Here is an 8,371-nt window from a genome sequence, read left to right on the forward strand (position 1 = left end):
GGGCACAATGCCGGGCTAGTTACTTGGGTTGGTAAAGAAATACCAGCGTCTGAGAAGGGTCTAGGAAAGTTTAATAAGGACACTGCTATAGGCAACATCAGGCCACACAGGCAAGAGGTGCCTACACGAGCTCCAAGGTTGAGTGTGTGGGGTCTGTTATTGGGGGGGTGCTGTGCACACAAGGAGGAGGGGACTGCATGATCAATTCATGCACAGGCACCTGGTTGGTTGTGAGATCTGTCAGGGGCTTCTCTGAACAACAGGATTTACCACTTTGATAAGGGCAGGATGTGAGGCCTCTCTTCCTGGGGCAATGAGTTTTCATAGGGTAAACCCACAGCAAGAGAAGATGTTTTATAGCTTGTGGAAATGCAGGTGTGCAAAGAGTCCTGCAGTGGGGAGTGGGAGGTAAGGTGCCACTGGGCTGTAGGCACACAGAGAGCCCAGGGGTGAGGGTGTATGACTCTAAAGAGTGCCAGCTGGCTCCACACCAGGGACTTTATGTGGAAACAGGAGAATCTAGGTTGTCAGCACGTGTCAACTCAGTGACCTCCCTAAGCCTAGCTCTGTCAGTCACCAGGTGGCTCTGAAATGAACATGAAGGTCCCCACCCTGAGGGCCCCAATGAATGAAAATCTTGACATCCTCAAGCCCCTTCCCCTGCACCACCGCCCCACCTCATCTGGGCCTAAGTCTATGACCCTGACATCAGTGACACCTTCGTTCCCTACATCCAGCTCCTCTGGACGTCTCTGTGATGAGCTGTTCCATGTCAGTGAGCCCCAAACTGAGCTATGCCTTTACCCCATGATTGCTTCCTCCCTGTGAAGCCCCTTGTGAAGGAGCCACCACTAGCAGGATCCTTCAGCCCTGAGGCTTTGCCTTCCTCACCCCTCCGATGTCTCACAGCACATGATCCCCTCTGGAGGTCCTTATCATCCTCTCACTCCCACTTCAGTCTTGGGCTGCACACCAAACACGTCTACACAATCTCCCACAAGACAGATCCAGGTCCACTTGGGGACACTGAGGTGACACAGGCAGGTGTTGCTGGAAATGAAGAGCCAGCTCCTGAAGCAGAGGAGAGACAAGGGCTCCCAATCCACCAGAGCACAGGCTACAGCGGTGGCAAGACACCCATAAATGGTGAGGCTGGCATCACACTGCAGCCCCTCCCTCTGCTCCCCCAGGGTGCCCTGTGTTTCCTGCTTTGGCCTGGGGGTCTTCCCCCCTCACTCTCTGTTAGAGGGGCGCCCATTCATTCATTCACACCCTCATTCACCATGTACATGGGTCCTGCTCAGTGCCAGGCTTCAGCTAGATGACAGCTCATCCTTGGGGTCACAGCTCAGATCTCACCTCCTCCATGAAGCACTTCTGGATTCCCACCCCCTCCTCCAGCTCCTCTGGCCTCAATTGGGACCACTAGAGCTGTGATCACACTCTGATTACCTCCCAAGTCTGTGAGCTCTGTGAAAGCCCTGGGCCCAATGTGGAAAGAGACTCAGAAAAATGGGGCCAAAAGGGGCTAAGAAAAACGTTACTAGTTCTCTATTATAGAGGACACTGAGCAGAGAGAAGGCAGTGTCCAACCAAAGCCACAGAGGAGGGTATCAGTGAGCCCTCCCATGGCCCTGTTACTAGTTCTCTGTTACAGATGAGGACACTGAGGCACAGAGAGGGAGCAGGGCCCTGCTATAGCCTTGGCCCCACAGCCTGGGATCTTTATGACTAGCTCCATGCTGCCAGCAGGGTTGTGGGCCTGGAATGGAGGTTGAAAAAAGTCTGACCCCCAGGGCCCCTTCATACACAAAGTCAGTCTCAGGAAACACCCCTCAAGACCTACTCTACACCCCTGGGATTGGGGCCTGATTGCTGTTCCTGGAAGCTGGCTGGGCTTCCCTGTGAATTGGTCCAGGAGATGCTTGGGACAGCCACGGGGCGCCTGAGGCTCCCTGTCCCCAGCTGAGCAGCTCTGGTCCCCTTGACTGTTCCTGGCAGAGGCCTGATGACACGAGGTGTTGGCCGGGTAGCCAGGTGTGCTGTGGAGATGAGGAAATGGGGGCAACATGCAGGTACATGCAGAGGTTCAGGTATTCACTCAACAATCATTGATTCAGGCCTTGCAGTGTGGCTGGCCTGGGCCCAGGCCTGGGTGTCCAGCAGTGAATACAGTCAACCACTTGAGCCTCCTGGGAAAGCAGTGCTCAGAGAAACGGGCCCTCAGTGCCCCCACCCTGCTCCCCATGAACAATCACACTGAGATGAGGCTGCGGCCGTGGGTCCCAGCGGAGGGTGAAGGGAGGGGGGACAACCAAGTTTGGGCACTGATCATGAGCCTGGACACTGGAACCAGATGACCTGGGCTCTGTAATCTGGGGTGGTCACCTCACCTGTCCTCTCTGTGCCTCAGTTACTTCTTCTGCAGAAATGGGTGATAACGCCTGTCCCTGCCCCACAGATTTCCACGAGGAGTCAGTGAGCTTCTCTTTCTTAGGTGTGTAGGACAGTGTCTGGCCATGGGTCAGGATCCTGCTCACCTCACAATAGTCTGTCCCACTTTAAAATGAGAAAGCCAAGGCTAAGGGGGTTATGAGACCAGCCTGTGCTAGCCCCCTTCTCATGCTCTGCTGTCCTGGTCTCCTGCTTTTACATCATACCTCTGCCCCCATATCCACCCAGCAAAGTAGGTGCTGAGAATCTGAGCAAATCAGAGTATGAATGGAGGCACACCCTATCCCCATCTTGGGCTCTTGGGGCGGTGGGCAGGATGGGGATATCGGGCTCCCCCAGGCTGTCCAGGAGGCCCAGCATGTCCATCACCTCATTTCCACTCAACACGGAGTAGGTGTTTATCCAAGTGCCAGATGGCGCTGGAATAACCCTGGGTGGGTGGATGCTAGGTAGTTGTGGGAGGCAGAGTTGCCCCTGGGAGACAGTGTCTAGGCAGCCAAGGTGCGGGGAATGAGGGTGCCCAGAAGGGGCAGAGGACAGATTCCAGCCTGGACACCACCCCCTGCTGGACCCTGAGCTGGGGTGAGAACTGGGACAAGCCAGGGCCCCGCTGGGACTCCTCATCCAACAAAGAGGTGAGGAAAGATAAGGAGAAAATGGAAGCTGACCCCACCGTGCTCCCTGTGTGAGGACACTGCTTCCAGGATCCTGGAGGTTCCTTAGAACCTTGTGAAGTGGCTGCTGTTTCCAGCCCCATGTGGGCAGAAGAACTGAGGCAGGGAGGACAGAGTGACTCAGGACAGAGCTAGGATTCGGCCAAGAGTGTGTGCTGGGCCTCTCGCTGAGAGCAGCCTCTGAGCATCATGGACTCAGGAAGTGTCTTTTCCTCCCTCTTAAGGCTTTTGGCATGTTAGGCAGGAAAGGTCCCAGTGCCCATACCCGGGCCTCTCTGGGTGATGCTGGCATGTGGGAACATGATGGTCCTGGGAAAGGAGAGAGAATGTGGGCTGGGCGTCAGGTCTGCATCAGACCCTAATGATGCCCCTAATGTTGTGTGACCTGGAAACTTTCTCTGACCTCTCTGTGCCTGGCTTTCCAGCCCTGACTCAGAGGACTGCTGTTCTTGGCACACAGTAGGACCTCAATCAGAGGAAAAAGCCAGCCCTCCCCCAGGAACCTCTCCTCTTACATGCCCAAAGCTAAGCCCATGTGCCACACATCACCAGAGCTGATACTTGACAAGCAGGGCAAGTGAAATCCAGCAACTCCTCCCTCCTGCCTGAGGCCCTTCCCTCCTCAGCGACAGTGGCTCAGAGCAGGTCTCTGCATTCCAGAAGTCTGAACTGAGCCTTGTGACCTGGAGGAGTTCCTGTTCCACACAACTTGGTTTCCAGGTCCTTCCAACAAGACACAAGAGCACCTGCTCAGTGTCTTAGCTGCAAGGTCCTCCGTTTGCAAATTGCCCTATCACATCCGGGCTAGAAGAAGTGAGTTCCAGAGCACATGACCTACCAAATGATGACTTCAGAGAAGCATCCCTGCCCACACTACACTCTTCAGAGCCCACCTTCTAAAAGAAGGGGTAGTGACCCACAATTGTGCACAGTTTTATCAGAACACAGCTCTCACCCACCCACCATTGGAAAAACATGAGAAGCAGAGATTCCCAAGTGCCTGGACCCCTTTCATCCAGAAAACAGTGGTCAGGGTAACAGACAGAAGGGGAGAAAGTACTTTCAGACTATATATCAGATAAGGGGTCAACACCCAAAACATATAAAGAACTCTTACAGTTCAACAGCAAAAAACAAGCAATCTAATTTAAAAACTGGGCAGAGGAACTGAATAGACATTTTTCCAAAGAAGGCACACAGATGGCCAACAGGTACATGAAAAGGCGCTCAACATCACTCATCATCAAGGAAATGCAAATCAAAACCACAGTGAGATACCCCCTCCCACCTTTCAGGATGGCTGTCATCAAAATACAAGAGATAACAAGTGCTGGCGGGGGTGTGGAGAAAAGGGAAACTTGTGCAATGTTGGTGGGAATGTAAACTGGTGCCGTCACTCTGGAAAAGAGTAAGGAGGCTCCCCCAAAATTTAAAATTAGAACTTCCATATGATCCAGCAAGTGCACTGCTGGGAATATATCCAAAGGAAATGAAATCACTATGTCAATGAGACAACTTCACTCTCATGTTCACTGTATCATTATTTACAATAACCAAGATATGTAAACAACCTAAGTGTCCGTCAACAGATGAATGGATACAGAAAACGTGATGCATATATATGTATATATAATGGAATCTTATTCAGACATTAAAAAAATGAAATCCTACCATTTGTGACAACTTGGATGGTCCTTCAGGGTATTATGCTAAGTGAAATAAATAAGACAGAGAAAGACAAATACCTATGATCTCATTTATATGGGAAATCTACAAAATAAACCGAAACCCATAGAAACAGAGATCAGGCTGGTGGTTGCCAGAGGTGAGTCAGGGGGTGATTGAAATTGGAGAAGATAATCAAAATGTACAAACTTCCAGTTAGAAGATAAATCTTGGGGACATAATGCACTGCAAGGTGACTGTAGTTAACAACACTACGTTGTGCATTTGATAGTTGTTAAGAGAGTACCTCTTAAAATTTCTCATCACAAGGAAAACAGTTGTGACTATGGGTGATGACAGACGTCAACTAAACTTAATGCAGTGATCATCTCACAATATGAACATGTAACAAATCATTATGCTGCACACCTGTAGCCAACAAAGTTATGTGACAATTGTATCTCAGGAATACTTATCCCAGGAAGCGGGGGTGCGTGCCTGGACTACCTACTGCAGGAGCTGTCTTTGCCCTCCAACAGCAGAGGGTGGTAGTTGTGACAGGGACTGTAGGTCCCTCAAAGCCTAGAATGTTTATTGTCTGGACCTTCACAGGGAGAGTGTGCAGACCCTGCCCCAGAAGACGGTGGTCATGGCAGCAACAACGGCCTGCCTGTGTGCAGGCTCAACCAAGACAGCTCCTGTGCTCTGCTGTCACCGCACTTACTTCCCTCCACACCCTCAGAGAGACTTCAATGTTCCCATTTTACACATGAGAAAACTGAGGCTCATTTGCTTTGAATTATTGACCAATTGGTGGGGGAAGCTTTGAAACCCAGTGTTCTGATTTCAAAGCCACATCTCAGTCCTGATTTTTAGAAGGTGGAGTTCCAGACACTGGGGACCCTCCACCTTCCTCACTTGTAGTCATACTCCAGGGCTGCCACCCCTGAGGCGTCTGAGTGAACACATTTAATCCGCTTACTCTGCACCAGCTGAGCCCTTGGATGCCAGTCTGCTGTAGCTGCCTGACACCAGCTGAGGTTTTACAAGTGAACCATCACCCCCTGCCAGCCCACCTGCCCTGCCATGTGGGGCAGACCCCTCCTAGCCTGATCATTCTAAACCCTTAGCTCACACATTTGCAAAACTGCATCAAAAGGGCCCTACTCCCTGTGTGGAGGTATCGACAAGGGGAAGGGAGGGGAGTTTGGGGTGACCCCTTACTCTGAAGGTGACACATGACAGGGACATGTTCATGTCCATAATGGCACTCAATTTGAAGCTAAGAACATGGTCACAGCGAGGGGTAAAAACTGAGAAGCTACAAGGCTGCTGAGAAAGGGGCTTGACTATTGAATTGCAAATGTGTAATTTAATTTAAAAATTAGCCCCCTGGGTAATAAGAATTTTCCGCTAAGGCCAGAATTGGCCACGTGACCCCTTGGCACCCCTCAATTCCAGGATGTAATCATCTGAGGATGGAGGGGGCTTAAATTGGGGTGTTGTCCTCTCAGTCATGGTGCACCTGCCCACGTGTGCACCCATGAACTGCAGTACTCACACATCAAGTCACCTCTCATGCCCTGCCAAGGAGGTCCAGGTCATAAGGAAGGGATGACAGACTGTGAGGTCACACGTGTGCCCCTGCAGGGGTGAATGTTGTATAGGGCAGAGCCCCCCCACTCTCACCTCCAGGAGAGGTGCTGGAGGGAGCAGGACTCCTGAGCCCTTAGGCTTAGAAAGCATCCTGGCTGAGGCTGGGGATGCTGTCCACTCTGAAGTCATAGGTCAGATGGTAGATTAGGGTCCCACCCCCACATCCCACCAGTGAGACCGTCTAGTCTGTCTTCTCTGTAGAGTGGAACCCAGTCACCCTCACCCTCAGAAGTGGGGGCAGCCTGTGTAAATTACAACACAAATCCCTGGGCTGTTTCAGGTGCCCGGGGGTGTCCAGCCCCCTAGGCTGGGAAGGTGGGAGAGGAGAGGTGTGGGTTAGCAGGTGTGAAAGCAGAGCTGAGACTTGGCTGAGTGCATGCACTCTAATATCCAGGAACTGGGACCTGCCACTAGCAAATCTGTTCACTGAGACCATGTGTACTCTCCCTTGTCATTTACAATCCCCTGTTTGAACAGAGGCTTCTGGAGTCTATTAGCCACATTGTTGCCTGTCAGCACACTGTTGCAGTTCCAGGGTCTCCATTTATCCAGCTTGAAGGAATAGTCAAAATTTTTCTTAAAACCGGTGACAGAAAACCAAAGTGGCTTAAAGAAGCAAACAGGGCAGGAGAGAATGACTTACTTAATGGAGACATCCACAGGGAGACAGCTTCAGGCAGGGCTGTACCTGGTGCTCAGTGACATAAGCAGAAGTCATCCTTCCCCACCTCTGGGCTCTGCCACTGGTGTCATCTTCACATGGCTCTGCCTTTATGAAAGCAAGAGAGTCACCAACTGCCACAGGTTGACATCACCACCCCTCAACTCCCAACTGAAATAGAACTTCTCTTCTCCCAGGATTCCAGTAACAAGGCCTAACCTACATGGAGACTGATTGGGCTGGTGCCCAGCCCTGAGCCAATCACAGTGGCCAGGGAAGATGGAAAATGCTGATTGGCCAGGTCGAGGCCATGTGACCATCCTCTCCAGGAAACCTGTGAGCTGTTCACCTGTTTCCAGGTTGGAAGAGTGTGATGTCTCCCAGAGGATCCTGCTATTAGCACAACCTGCAGGTGGCACAACGATCTGGAATGAGCCTGTCTGCTTGGTGACAAGTGACAGGTCACTTAGTGGTTCCTTGCTTCAGGGAGGGAGGCATGACCACACAGTATTGGGGCTTCAGGGCCAGAATGTAGTAGAAAAGCCTCCCAGTCTCCTAAAAGGTGGGAAAGTGAGCAGTGACACTGGAAAGGCACTCATCTCTGTGGCCCTTAGCTTTCTCCATGTTACAGTGGAGAGTGAAGTGCTGCCCCTGACAGACCACTTCCCTGCTGGGAGGCCTTTGCAACAGGTGGAGAGTGCTTGGAAAAGCCCACTTATTCTGAGGAACTGTTATTGCTCCTGGTGGGATTATTATTTTCATGTCACTTGTGAGGTGGGCCCTGAGGGGTCCCTGATCTGGGGGCACAGACACCCACAGAAACTTGGCCCAGTATTGCTGTTCAATCAACAATGACTTACCGAGCACCTACTGTGTGTCAGTTTCCCAGGGTAGAGCAATGATATTGACAGCACAGGCCCCTGTCTCACCTCATCTCTGCATCCCAGGTGGGGTCACCAGAGTGGGAGTTCAGGAAGCAGGGGATATGGCCGAAGCCTTGTGGGAACCCCTGCATTTTTCTCTGTGATGAGGGCACTAGCAGCACACCGATTGTGGGACTCGGTACCCACAGGACCTAGCATTGATGGGTAAAGGAGAGGGGCATTTCTACAAGCCCATCCTCACTAACCCCAGGCTCCGTAGGGCAGCTCCACTCTGCTCAAACCCAGGAGGCATCTTCCGCCATCCTGATCACCCTATGGTAATACTCCCCACTCAGATGCAATTTTCCGTGTGGCAGCTACACTCAGAATATGTGTTT

Source organism: Camelus bactrianus, chromosome 28, assembly GCF_048773025.1.
Source record: "Camelus bactrianus isolate YW-2024 breed Bactrian camel chromosome 28, ASM4877302v1, whole genome shotgun sequence".
NCBI lineage: Eukaryota > Metazoa > Chordata > Mammalia > Artiodactyla > Camelidae > Camelus > Camelus bactrianus.